Source organism: Pygoscelis adeliae, unplaced genomic scaffold, assembly GCF_000699105.1.
Source record: "Pygoscelis adeliae isolate BGI_AS28 unplaced genomic scaffold, ASM69910v1 Scaffold186, whole genome shotgun sequence".
NCBI classification, from domain to species: domain Eukaryota; kingdom Metazoa; phylum Chordata; class Aves; order Sphenisciformes; family Spheniscidae; genus Pygoscelis; species Pygoscelis adeliae.
The window spans coordinates 7,843,912-7,857,766 of NW_008825071.1; positions in this window are offsets into that span (position 1 = coordinate 7,843,912).

Here is a 13,855-nt window from a genome sequence, read left to right on the forward strand (position 1 = left end):
TTTCCATAATCATAACATCACAAATTGAGACCACGCACATTTCATGTGCTCAAAGAAGAGCAAAAGAAATCAACGTTTGCTAAACAGAAATTAATCTGAATCTAGCTAAGGACTAGGGAAAAAAAAGACGACTTTTTAGCACACACGGGCAGTCACTAGGCCCTTGGGTAACTGCCTGCCCCCAGCTCTCTGTACATAGCTCTAGTTGCTAGCAGATCCTGGTTGAAATTCAAATCAGTTTCAGCATTGCTGCTGTCTCTTCTAATTGACTCTGATACACTCAGCTAGTGGGAGGGACAGAGGAGCAAAGCAGGCAGAAAGGACCAAATGATTTCTAACACATGCTAGGCTATTCAGCGAGATGTTATGGACACGGGGGCCTGACACTGCGCAAGCATCGGGATTCCCCATGCCCTGCCACGGAGCACTCTGTCAGAAAACCGAGAGCAGTTTCCTTTTTTTTTTCTTTTTTCTTTTTTTTAATGTTAGAAGCATTAGGCCCAGACAGCGGTTGAAAACCACAGCTCAGTTGGCGATGAGTGCTGTGCAGCAGCAGAAGCGCGTGGAAAAATTCTGGCTGACTCATCCATAATTCATCTGGCGTCCCAGGGAACGTGCGCACTGGAGCAGGATCCCTGGCACTCCTGCAAGGGAGAGGCCTGCTGCCCCAGCAAGACGTGGGCAGCAACCAGCCCTCTTCTACCCAGGTAACCTCGCAGCCCCCAGGCTCTCCACGGGGCCATCCCACCACCTCTGAGAGGGACTGGTCTCCCTGCCGCAGTACAGGGCAGGGGAGCATAGCCCTGGGAGACTTAACGACTTGCGCTTCATGACGATGCTGCTGTGGGGAAGGGTCAGTGAGGGAGCTGGCCCCATACTCTGGGGTAACACGTGCAATGATTTGAGGAATCCATCCCAGTCTGTTCAATATTCGCATCTTCATACCTGTGTGCATGTGACATAAACTCTGCTTTGAGTGACTCTGCTCTTGGCGTACAACCTCCTGCTGGGCTGTGTTTCCAAGGGCTCCTGGTGAAGGGCTGGCCAGGTGTTGTTAAACCTTAATTATCTGTTCACATAGAACCCAAAAGGTAGGCGGCTGCAACCCAGGGCAAAGTAGTTTTTAAGCCTGACCTTCAGCTTGGAGGTAGCTAAGCAACATATTCCATGTTGAGGGATTTCAGTCACCTGATGAGGTTATTTTAAAGTTATGACTGGCCTGAAGAGACAAGTAGAAAGTCTTGTGGGCTGTTTGAAAGAAAAACAGAAGAAACAGGATGAATATCAGAGACTGTCTGTGATTTGCAGTAGCAGTGCAGGTAGCCTAAACTCAGAGGGGTTTGCAAGAGAATCTTATGGAAAAGAATGGTGACAAGTAGTGAGGAAAAAATTACATAGACAAATGAAAGTAGATTTTACTTTATCTTGATCCGTGCATTTCATTTTCAGGACTGACTGCTTCCACTGATTTTCTGAAGGGATGAATGAAGTTCAGAGCAGCCAAAATACCAAAGCCGCAAAATAAGCTTGCAGGAAATCTGTCTATCAACCATTAGTCCTGGACTGTGTGGTCAGCCACACAGCCTAGGCAGAGCGAAGAGCTGAAGAGCATGTACACAGGGTAGTGCCCAAACACAAGGGCCTAGGGATGTCCAGCTGGATTGCGGATGTCCCAAGACACCTGTAGATCAAGAGGGCTGTACACCATAATGCTTGCCACAGTGGTTAACTTCCACCGAACGCTCTGTTGGTGAGAGCATGGAATAACTTGACAAAACAAGATTCAGAACTCATTAGCTAGCAGACACAGGTCAAAACCATCAGTTACATTCAGAGTCTGCAAATGTACATCTATTCTACTTCCAGAAGCTGTGTTTCAGGAAATTATCTTTTCAGGGCTGGAGTCATTGTCGCTACCCTCAATTTTTTTTTTTTTTTTTTTTTTTAATGAAAGACATGACATAGAGACATCATCTAGAAAATGTAGCATGTTTTAATAATAAAAATTTTGCCTTGCCAAAGCAAAGTTTCTTTACTACATTATGTTTAATCTCACATATACATCCATGGATATTTTCTTGTCTTAAATCTAATTACTTCCCAGTATTTCATATTTCAGTTTGTTATATCTATTTTCATCTCATGTTCTGCCACTGTTCCCGAGAGTACACTCCATTGCACAATTCTCTGTATTATTTATTTTGAGGCAGCTTCTGGGATAAAGAATTAGCCCTGGGATTTATCCACAGTTTTGACACTGGCAAGCTGGGTGACTTCTGGCCAAGTCACTGCACCTCCTCACCACCGTTTTCCCAGCAGTCAGAGTGGGGTAATAACCCTTCCTTTCTGAAAGCATGTGGAGGTCTGCAGATGAAGTGCTATATAGTTCATAGTCCGTGTTTACAACAACAATTTCACTGATGTAGTAGATTTACGTACTGAATTTTCCTGTTTTTTTTTCTTTAACAGATGAAAACTTGAAGACCAGCACCTGTCAAAGTGCTTGTTAACCTCTAACAGAACTGGCAAAAACATGATCAGTCAATGTTTCTTTTCCTCAGCCTGTTTAAAAGAGGCACAACAGTAATAGAGACAAGCTTCTAAACTCGATGTTTGTGACCTATTTGGAACATATCAGTGCAGACTTTGCTCATCGGTCCTGATTTTTCTTTTCTTAAGGTGGCCTCTGAGGGAATAAATGCAACATTTCTTATGCCTGTGACTATGTGCACCCTCGGTCCAGCCAGGCAGGGGTGCTGCTTGAATTGCAGCAGCCCCAGGACTTGGTAGTGAAGAACTGCCTGAATTTGAGAGGAAAGCCTCGCTATGACGCTTGCCTTTCGGTCCTGCCTGAGAGTTCACTGAACTCCACACAGAAGGTCTGTCAAGTTAGGAAAGTTTCCTGTAGTCTCTGCCTCTTCAAAAAATACCCAACAGCCAGAATAAATCTGTCTTGCAGTGACTTACATGTCATCAGATAGAGGGGTCTCTAAAGAGATGCAAGCACAACGGCCAAGTAATTGTGCTAGACATGCATGACTTCATTTTAAAAGATGTTTCCTGTTTCACCCTTATGCATGATCTTCTCTTAAAAAAGTAAATTCAAATTAGTACTAAATACATTTTCTTAAATAGCATCAATTATGGGAAAGGTTCTTTCTACTACAGTATCATGATTATGTATGTTATGGAGTTATCTTGTACAATAATCAGTGTATCTTGTCTCTGAAGTTCACAGCTGGAGTTCAACTATATATCAAAAAAATCCCCCCGAAAGGGGGGATTAGTCAGATTATTACTGGCTTGCCTTTTCTTTATTACCTCATGTTTATTTCCTCAGTTATGCACTGCATAGTTCAAACATTGCGTGCCCCTTAGTAGTGTACTTATCCATTCCCGCTCAGATATGGGGCCCTGGCTTTGATACCTGAGAAGCTACGCACAAATGTGAAGCTCGACTTACCAATGAGAATCCAAGGGAGTTCAAAATCCTACTAGCACAAGTGAGATTGGAGGACCAGGACTAGGACTTTTGTTTTGGAACTGCTAGTCAGAGATTTTTGCAGTATTAGAGTCGATGCTTCGTCCATCATCTGAACCCCAGTAAACAAAGGCAAAACTGTGCAGTGCCTAATATTTTAATGTTTATTTTAAGGGTATCATCTTGCAATGCCAAATTCAAGAATTTGCCTCATGCATCTGTTGATTTTGTAACTAAAGCGCTGTTGGTGAAATTATTTTCCTTACTGCTTCGTAATTGTGGGAGGAAAACATGTAAGTAGATCGGAATTGCGCACCACAACAATGAATGTAACCCTCATTTAAGGCACAGGATATGAGATAGAGGAATCAAACCGGAGCCAGCTGAGGACAGCTCTTCTACCAGGCACTCAAGTTTCCCTAGGAGGATTTTATCCAACCCTTGAAACCTAGTTGGGATATTTCTTCCAGTGGAGCTACACCTGTAGTGTAGGCAGAGTGCAGACATTTTACCACAATCAAACCATATGCAGCTTCGTTACACTTCGCTACATTCTTGGCAGCACTTAAGGAGCATGAGTTAGTGAATTTTTTTTGTGTATGTGTTTGTAAAAAGGCACAGTACTGGATGTTCGACATCACTGAGAAGCCAAAATAAATATACTATAGTAATGACCTTCAGGATGTGGAAGAGAATGTTATATCACTTAATGATAAGTAAATAAATAGAGTAACAATTCAGGCCTTGTTAATTTGACAATGTCTTTAAATTCAATACAGTAGTAGATACCTGGCCCCTTCCTACTATGCTTTTTAAGTTCTGCACTAAGCATCGGAAGCTAGATATTATACCTGTACAGTGTGTCCTTTCTTCTCAGTTAAAAATTAAAGGTCATTCTTGAACAGGCTCAGAAACTATACAGGGTTTTGCTAAAATACAGGGCTAATTCTAGTTGCATACAACCTTTCCTTCCTTCCCCTGCTTTTAGGACCCATATTAAAAGGAAGAAGAGTTGTCTTTCAGGCAGCATTGATGTCCATCTTCAGTTACCACCTCTTGACAAGATGTTGCTGGATATGTCATTGTTGGCATTAATTTCTACAGAAACGTAGAGAACCCTTGGTTGCCAGAGCCAGAAAACATCATAAGCTCAGATAACCATCACTTGGCGCTTCTTGCTGGCCAATTTTTAACTACTGCTTTCATACACATTTGTTACCAGCTGTTCTTTAACGAGGAATGATTAGTTCCTTGTTACAGCAGGGGGGAGTCCTAAACTTTTCCTGCACTGTTGCCCCAGCACTGTTTGCTGGTTTTGTCCTTCAGTTCAGATCAATCCTGCCGGAGCCAATACCAAGCTGTAAGCGCATACCTGACCGAGGAACATTTAAAAGATTTGTGTGGCTGCATTTATATTCTCTGTGGGTAGACGTGGTTATAATACTTCCTTTTCCTGCATTTTTCACTGCGATTCAATATTCCTTCTGTACATAAGACTGTGCCACTTTAATTACGGATCGTGCTTCCATTTAAATTGATAGAGAATTTGTATTAAAAGTTTGAACGAGAAGTTGCTGCCTTCTCTGCTATTAATAGTATTACTGCTTTATATAACTACATGATTCCCATACAGTGGATAAATTATAACTGACAAATAAACATCTCTGCCCACAAGGAACTTCTGCATAGAAAGAGATTAAAGGATACAGAGCAGGAAAGTTCAATGCAGAAAACAGACTGAGGTTTGGAGGGTAGCGAGAAAATGCTGCAAAGAAGTAGCAAGTCTGCAGAAGGTCAAATCTTATCCTAGAGATGAGGCGCAGTCGACAGAATTAGGGCCAGCATTAATGTCTCATACTACGTGCAGCAGCTCCTGGATTAGCGGTGAAAATTGAGATGTCAGTAACTGAGGTGAAGAGGCTATTTTTCCTACGAAGTGTTTAATTTTGCAAGCGTATTTTCTCTTGCCCAAGCTCTGTCTCACCTCTTCCTATGAGCCAGGGATGACATGTCACTGAGTCACATCTCACTTCAGCTGCACCTCATCTGCAGCAGCTTTTGGTCCCACCTCTTCAGCATTTTGCCAGTGCTACATCCTGTTCTCCTTGCTCAGACACAAAGCTCAGGCAGGGAAGTGGGACGGCGAGTCAGCGCTTACCCACTGCTGCTCTTCCTGCTGGGCCACCTGTGTGCCAGGTTGGGCTGCACACACAGCTTGGCTTTGTGCTGACCAGGCATGTCAGGAGGCTGCTTGGTGGCACCTAACAGCTCATATGGGACCCACAGGGGCCAGGTAAAGACCCTTGTGCTGAATTGCATCAAATAAAGGAATTCATGCTGCAGGCAGAAGCTTTGGAGAGCAAAAGCATGCTTTGAACAATATGCTGTCTCTAGAAGTGAAATATGTACTTAAAGAAGTCACTAAAAGCAAACAAAACCCCCACAAATTATACTATCTAAAATGGCATAGATTTAAATTTCCCATACAGTGAGTTTAAAGTAAATATCTCATGCCTGTAAAAATATTGTAAGAACATTATAAAGGTTTCAAAGTCAAGCACCCATAATAATAGGAAACACATTAATTTGGATTAAGCTTTGCAGCTTTAATTCTTTCCCTCTGAGTGCACTTGCATCCTGGTAGTCTTTGTTTGTATGATCATATACAACTTCTTCCAGAATGCAGAATGCTTGATTAAGCAGTAACCGGTTCATCTGTTTTTGTCAGATGTGCTAGAAAGGGAGCGATGTCCTCCAGGTACCTGTCTTTCTCCATTAACTGCTGACAGAACCGAGGTGAGAACTTAGGTGAGATACCTAACGCTCTGGTCAGTGAAGTGATTCCTGCTTCTAGTACTGACACAGAATGCTCTTACTGGGCATACTAGATTTGTTCCCAGTAAAGCTCACCGCCAGCTGATCCATGACCAGTGCAAGCCTTCCGCAGAGAGAAATTGTAGTGCTTGATGGCTTCTGGTACGCTTCCACAGTGTGTTACTCACTGGCTAAGATGCCTGTGTGGTCCAGGAACCTTATGTCAATCAGAACTGAAACACATCTCTCCATGCACCAGTTCATACCTTTCTGCAGTCTGGCAACAACTTTTAGAAATGCATTTTCAGGTTCTTCAGTGTCTCAGATGAACTTGTTTTAGCATGGACCCTCATCTAAAAATCCAGGCTGGTTAGTGCAGCAAACGAAAAACCTAACTTACTTAAGCTAAGGATAGGATTTTCTTATGTGATTTGTATTGCTGTCACTAATGAGCTGGTTCTCCAATACAACTTCATGCTATTGGTTATTGTTAGAGAGAATGACCTTCTCTACAACATATGGCCTCCTATAGACTGCACTTTTGTAAGGGTTGGTTTGGAGCTGGGGATAAATGCTACCTGCATATGAATTTAATATGGCACTTCAGTAAACTTGCAAGTTGCTAGAACTGCGCTCTCAACAAGTCCGGCAGCTAATTGCAAGGCACTATATAAAAGGAGGTGTTTGCGTTCACAGAATTTAGTCAAAGTTGCTTGGCACATCAACAACATAACATATTCGCTAGAAGAAATAAGGAGTCTCTAACAAGCAAGTTTATCCTAGAACTCCTAACCACAGACCATTAAAATTAAACAAACTACTTGTTTATCAAAACCTTCCTTTAATTACTAAGAACTAGCCAAGTGTGACAAATCCATGACAACACTGAATTGTTAGTTTCCTGCAATCTTTATGTTTAAAAATAAATTCCTCTCTGCCATGAGACTTAACCTACTGGGGCCTGGGAGTACAGACAGCATTTGCCTATTAACAAGCATTATTATGCATTACTTACCTTAAGAAACAGAAAAGTGAACTGAAGTTAGCAATACACAATAGAGAGCTTTTTGAGATGAAAAAGATTTGCACTCCACACTTTTCCTCAATCTTTCTCAAAATATACCAAATATATTCAATATGAGGGGATCCGGATATACAGATTACTTTTTGTTCCTCTACAAAGCTGTAACATGGAGAAGAATGCTGTCAGGTCAAATTAGGTGTTACTGATTTTCATTATTTCATTGCAAATCCTTCAATACTTTTTTCAGCTGCCAAAGTCGAGGGACTGCAGCAAGAATCCCAGCTTTTATATGTTTTAAGCAAGTTTTTAATTATTCCGTACGGCAAAAGCTTGTAAATACGAAAGGAAGCTCTCCTAAAAGCTCAGAAAACAGATGGCAAATAACCAACCACCTACCCATCCTCTCTAAATGTCTTATTTTTAAGCAAATGGGCTTTTAAGCCAACTTCATTTGTGGGTGGGCATTGACTCATGAGTTTTGAACACTTACTGTGGCAATGCAAATCTGGATCAAAACTTCAATTTTATGTTTCAAAAAGCACTGTTGAAAATTTTTTTAAAGGAACAGAAATGCTTGTATTCCGTTTAGTTTTCAGACTATCCAAATGAAATATGTATTTTCAAACCACTCAAGCATTCCCTTACATTGTTACTAGTCAAAACGCAAGAGAAACCTGTTAGCGTATTAGCTGCAGGAGGTTTTAAGAAGAGTTTAAGCAAGTGCCTGTCAGGAATGCTCATGGGATAGCTGGTCCAGCGTTGGAGGGGAGAGGAGGTCAGATAACTTCTCTGTCTTTCTCAGCATTTTGATTTCTAGAAACGAAAACTGACTTTATTATTCAGACGCTTCCATGGGGGGCAGTACCATGCAGCTGTAACGAAGCAGTGACAATGCTGCGGCTTTTATAAAGATTTTCGTATCATACTCTATAGCATCCTCACACAGGTAAGTTCATAAGGTAAGTTAAAAGAAGTTGCCAAGTCGATAAGATTCAGTCATTTTTAAGCTGATTAAACAATATTGTTGATGACAGAGGTTAGCATAGGCGTGGCTTGGCAAACAACAATAATTGCTGATCATAATAATAATAATAATATGTACTAGAACAGGAAGCTACTCTTCCTCCAAGCTTCTGAGCATATGCACTGCAATCATGACAGCATATATAATGGCAAGGTAATCTTAAAAACAATCACCTGCAAAATCATGACCTTGTTTGAAATATTTTAATTGCTCTGTCATGCAAGTATTCTCCAAGGTTACTATGACTGAACAAAGTTAGAAAAATATTTTGCATTTTGTCAGACGACGTACTTTGTAGATGCCTGTTTTTGTAGTCTTAAAATAAAAGGAGGCAACTGTCTGTACATCCTACAGGCTTCTGGTATATTTAATATATTCCATAAATCATAACATAACGATCAGTCCTGTGCAGTAAAATACTACTGTCTAACAAGGGCAGCAGATTTTCAGGATTTCAGATTTCAGCAGATATTCAGGATTTCATGCTAACTTGTTTCCCTGGAACAGATTTGAAAGAGGCAAACTACAGATTGGCAGTAGGACTGGGAGCAGCTACAATAACTAAAAATTACTAAAACTCAGTGTCTTTCACCTGACAGTTGCACGTTCCTAGAGTCCATTTAAAATCTACTTCTGCCACTAAGATTAGCGTGTGGAACATTTGAATTTGTAGGTGTGAGAGATGCAGAGGGGAAAAAAACAGTTTCTCATATGTAAACATCTATTTTACTGAAGAGCCAAGCGAGCTAAAGAAAAAAGCATGACGAAACTCCATCTGCGTGCAATTCCTGGAGCCTTACTCATCTCGCTTCCTGATTCTCCTTTTTGGCCTCCTTTCCCTTAGGGCCCTCCCACCTCTATAAAGACCATAACAATAATTATCCCGCCAGTGGAGACTTAAACATTCTTGACATCCTCACATCTAACAAGTACAGGACATTTCACAAAGGCCTAGCCTGGCTTTCAAGAAGTGGGTCAGCTTGACACATCCCATGTGTTTCTGAAAGCCTGCAGTCTTTGAGCTTGCTCATCTATGGTAATGGGCACCCTACCAATGCACGGACTGGAAACAAAACACCGCCTGGTTTGCCAGGGGAACTTTAAAACGTTTACTGAAAGCACGTAACTTGTAAATTTCCATCCTAAGCATCATATAGAGAATGTCGTATGGTGCCCGGCCACACAGCAGTTTCCAAACTCAGCCGTTTTGTGACCCACCTGCCCCTCGTTAGTTAAAAGGGTACTGGAGCTCTTCCAGCCGCTCGCAGGAGTCAGGCTGCCGATGCACCCAGCCAGGGCAAGGGGAAAAGGAGCGCAGAGTGCTTCAGTCCATTAGTTCAAGGAGGCTGGATGATTAGCTCTTTTCTTCTTCCATTTCATCTTTTCCTGTCCCTCAACCTCACTTCGCTCGGTTACATACCACAAAGGGATTTTTTAGTCCAGGCTGATCTGGCCAAACAAACTCTTTTACTGTAGAAATTCTGGCCACTGTGATTTTTTTTCAGTCAGTCTTCAATGGTTTTTCTTATGTTTCAACATTTAAATCATGCCAACTTGCTTCCACCCTCGGCAGAAATTCATGATGACTCAGAAATGGATCTTGACCCGCTAGCTGAGAATCGCTTCTCTAATAGTGTTTTGGTTTGATATCTGTTTTCACAAAAGGAATAAAGCAGTGTGTCTCATCGTATTTTCTATCCTGCCCCTGCATAAATTTATCTTGTGAGTAAAACACATTCTATTCAGCTTGGAGGGCATTTTATTTCTGTGCTCATTTTGACATTTTAGTTAGAATACGATGCTTGTACAGTAGCCCAGACAGCAGAGACTATAAAATCTTCTATTTATGATCTATCCCGATGAACAGATTTTCAGTTCTCCTTAAACTGCCTTTTAATACCAGGGAAAAAAAAACACCCTATGCACCAGAAAATGATCAAAAATAATTGTTCTTCAGTGTGGAAAGAGGATATGGTAAAGAGCTAAAGAGCTATGAATAGTAACTTTGGAAGAAAAGCATGAAGTTAACTATGAATAAACTTTAAACTCATTAACAAAATGCAAAGAAATTCAAAGAAATTGGACTATAGAGATTAAATTTGGTGAGATTTTGTACAAAGAGTAGATCATACTTCTATAAAACTTGGGGTCCCCATAGATCACAGTGCCCATGTACATACCAGAAAGGCAAGAACAGAACACAGAGAACAAGCCTGCTCCCGCTGTGTATGCACGCTGTGTTCAAGTACCAAAACTAAATAGATATATATCTCTCCCTATATCTGGTTTTTTTATATATATATATAAATATAAATACCACAACTGAAGCATTGGCAAACAAGAGAGATTTCTAATTACTCTTGGTCTAAGATAGGCACAGGTGTAGTTGACTCATACAACAAAATTATTTCTATTAGCGGATTGCTCAGTTTCATAAAAGCAGAAGCACCGTGTGATGTGTGAGCAGCAATATAGTAACACTGTAAATTGCAACTTGATTGCCATTTGATTCAACCAAGTTAATAGCTGATGATGGCCTATAATTCATATGTGATTCATTTTGGCAAGTCTTTCATTTGTCAGTTTATCAAGCCTATCCTATATATGAGCAATTAAATTAGCAGGGAAAAAAATAGTCCAAATAGCAAAGGGCTCCACAAAAAAATCCTCCGGGTAGTTTAAAGAGATCTATCCTTAACACTGTTGAAATACCATAGCGTACTTCTTAGTGGTTTTCTATTAGGACCAGTAATTCAGCACAGTAGGTACAAAAATAAATAACACACTGCTAGATTTCCAAGCAGCTTCTTGAGGCAGGGAGAATTAATGCCAAAACAGTTCCAAAGAAACTATGCATTGGAAAAACTTAACCAGGAGAAATACTAAAGAACAGCAAACAGTTACCATCACTACAAACAGGAGATAGTAGATTTCAGAAAGTGGCTGGAAATTTGTCAGGCTGGCAGCCGTGGCACACGTACTAAATTCATGTGTAACTGGGAGGCTCAGTCCTACAGGGGGGACAAAGGACACGGACAGAAATAGACTCCCAAGGAGAATCCTGCTTCTGTTTCTTGACGACAGCCAGGACGCTATCGGCACCGCTGGCACAGACGGCCGTAGCCCACTTACCCACTCTTAATGAAAACACAGAGAGCAGCCAGCACAGGATCCAGCCTGGGGTTAAACCACGACACCTCAACAACGTCAAGGCCATGCAGAACGCTCTGTTGTGAGAAGAAGATGTGCTTGTGCCATCGGGCGAGCTTTATTCTTACCGATGCTGCCTGGAGGGTGTCAGTCAGGGGCTGCTCTCCCCTCTCCTCTGGCCCTGGGTTCCCCGAGGAGAGCCAACGGGCGCACCGACAGGGAGCTGGTGCCTATGCAGCACGTCTGCCCGGAGGACCTGGGTCCGGAGTGACGGGGGGAACTGATCACCTGCACTCACATTAAAACCCGCCTCTGACATGTTGACCCCCTGTTGATATGTCCAACAGGAGGCCAAACACACACCCTCAGTTGCTGGAATGTTTGGATTGCACTGTATTTGGTTGAAACGGTCACTAAAAGTAAACATAAACAAAAACCAAGCATACGGAAGAAAATCTCTGCATATGAAATTAGGCCTAACTAGGCTTTTCTGCAAAGCGAAATAATTTTTGGCTGATCCATCTACCGAAATTCTTTGAAAGTGTCCAAAAAAACCCCACCTGAAAACCAAAGAGACTTTGGTGGACTAGTTCATGCTTTACAGTGTTTCAAAAGGCCTTTGATTAAATGCCTAAGCCAGGGACGACTCAAGCAGCTAAGTAATCACTGGGCAAGAAGAAAAGTACTATCACGGCTCAAAAACTGGAGATGGAAAACAAAGAGCAGAATTCAACAGCGAGTTTCTGCGATGGCGGAAGGTTAACGACAGCCTGCTTCAGAGCTCTGTAGCAAGCCTCATATTGTTGGTGTATTTACCACTGATCTGGAAAGAGGACTGTATTGTGAGATTGTAAAACTTGCAGCTGTCACAATTATTTCAGTTAAGCAAGACAAAAGGGGACTGTGATGATGAGGAAGTCCTAAAGAAATAGAATGGATCATGTAACGGTGAATTAAGTTCAATATTGAAAATGCAAAATAACACGTTAGAGAGGAACATGAGTACCACTTCCAATTCTGACGAGTTCCAATTCATTTACGTCAACTGAAAAGCAGAAACCGGGCATTTCTGTAAATGTCTGTGTGCTCTCTGATCCCCACGAAGCTGTAGTCAGAAAACAAATAAGCTAATGGAACAGTGGAGGAATAAATAGCATACTGGTTAGTACCGAGTATTAGAATACCTCTACATAAAGGAATTTATTTTCTCCTCTGGCGTGGTCTACAGTATATCCTACCTCAGAAAACTGATGTGGATGAGTCTGTCTGCAGGCGTGTTTGGGGGAAAAGGCTTTTATAAAAACCAATGTTTTGATAGATTTAGATTATTTATCCTAAGAAGGTGGTACGTGACAGGATAAAAGCAATCAGGGTAGGGAATAACGTCAAGAATTAAGGACGGAAACACCGCTCTCCTGTCTTATTGTACAAGAAACAGGAACTTGACGGTGGCAATCTCAAAATGGGTGACGTGAAATATTTTTGCACGAATGCTAAGTGAGCCACGACTCAGGAAGTAGCTATGGCAAAAAAATTATTGAAATTCAAAAGAGTTGACACATCTACACTGATGAACATAACAAATATATCCCCCGAAATTTATGTTAGCTAAATACTGCATATTTTCTTTAATTTAGCTCTGAACTAGTAAGCTTCATGGTTTAAAACAACCTCTAGATATTAGAAAGCAAACTTAGATCCAGTGGGAGATAGCATACCAGTGCCAGGGTAGTTGACCCTCGGGCATGATTCAGCATGTGTTTTGGCATCCATCCTAGGCATTTCTACCCTTGTATAGTTTGCAGCTCCTTTTGATAGGGTATTTTTAGGTAATTGCATTTTGTCCAGCCGTAGATGCTACTAGACATCATGGACCACTCTCGTGTGACAGGATAGTTTGGTGACTATAGGCGAGGAATGTTTAGCTTCTTACAAGCCTTTGTGAGTGTCACACCTGCATTACCTCACCAGCCATTTCACACAGGTGAAGCATAATTAACCTCCTCTATTTCCTGCTTCTGTACTTGTTCTCCAACACGCTGGCAGCTGGAAATGGTTTGTGAAGCGCCCAACATTTCAGGTTCTAGACCTGCCTGTAAAATCCCCTTCCCTCTTCTGTTTTTAAAGTCGTGCTTGTCTGTCAGTAGACGTTTCTTTCATCGCTGCCATGTGAAAATATCAGGGCAGGCAAGCGCTTATTAATCAATGCCATTAAGCAAAAATATCCCTCAAAGAACAAACCGAAGGAGGAAAAAAGCCCCCGACCCCCCCCTCCAGGAACACTGTTCTGCTCCTCCTGTCCTCCTCAGCCGAGGCATTCCCAAGCTTTCCCGTCTCCCGTGGGCCGCCCTGCCCTGCTCTC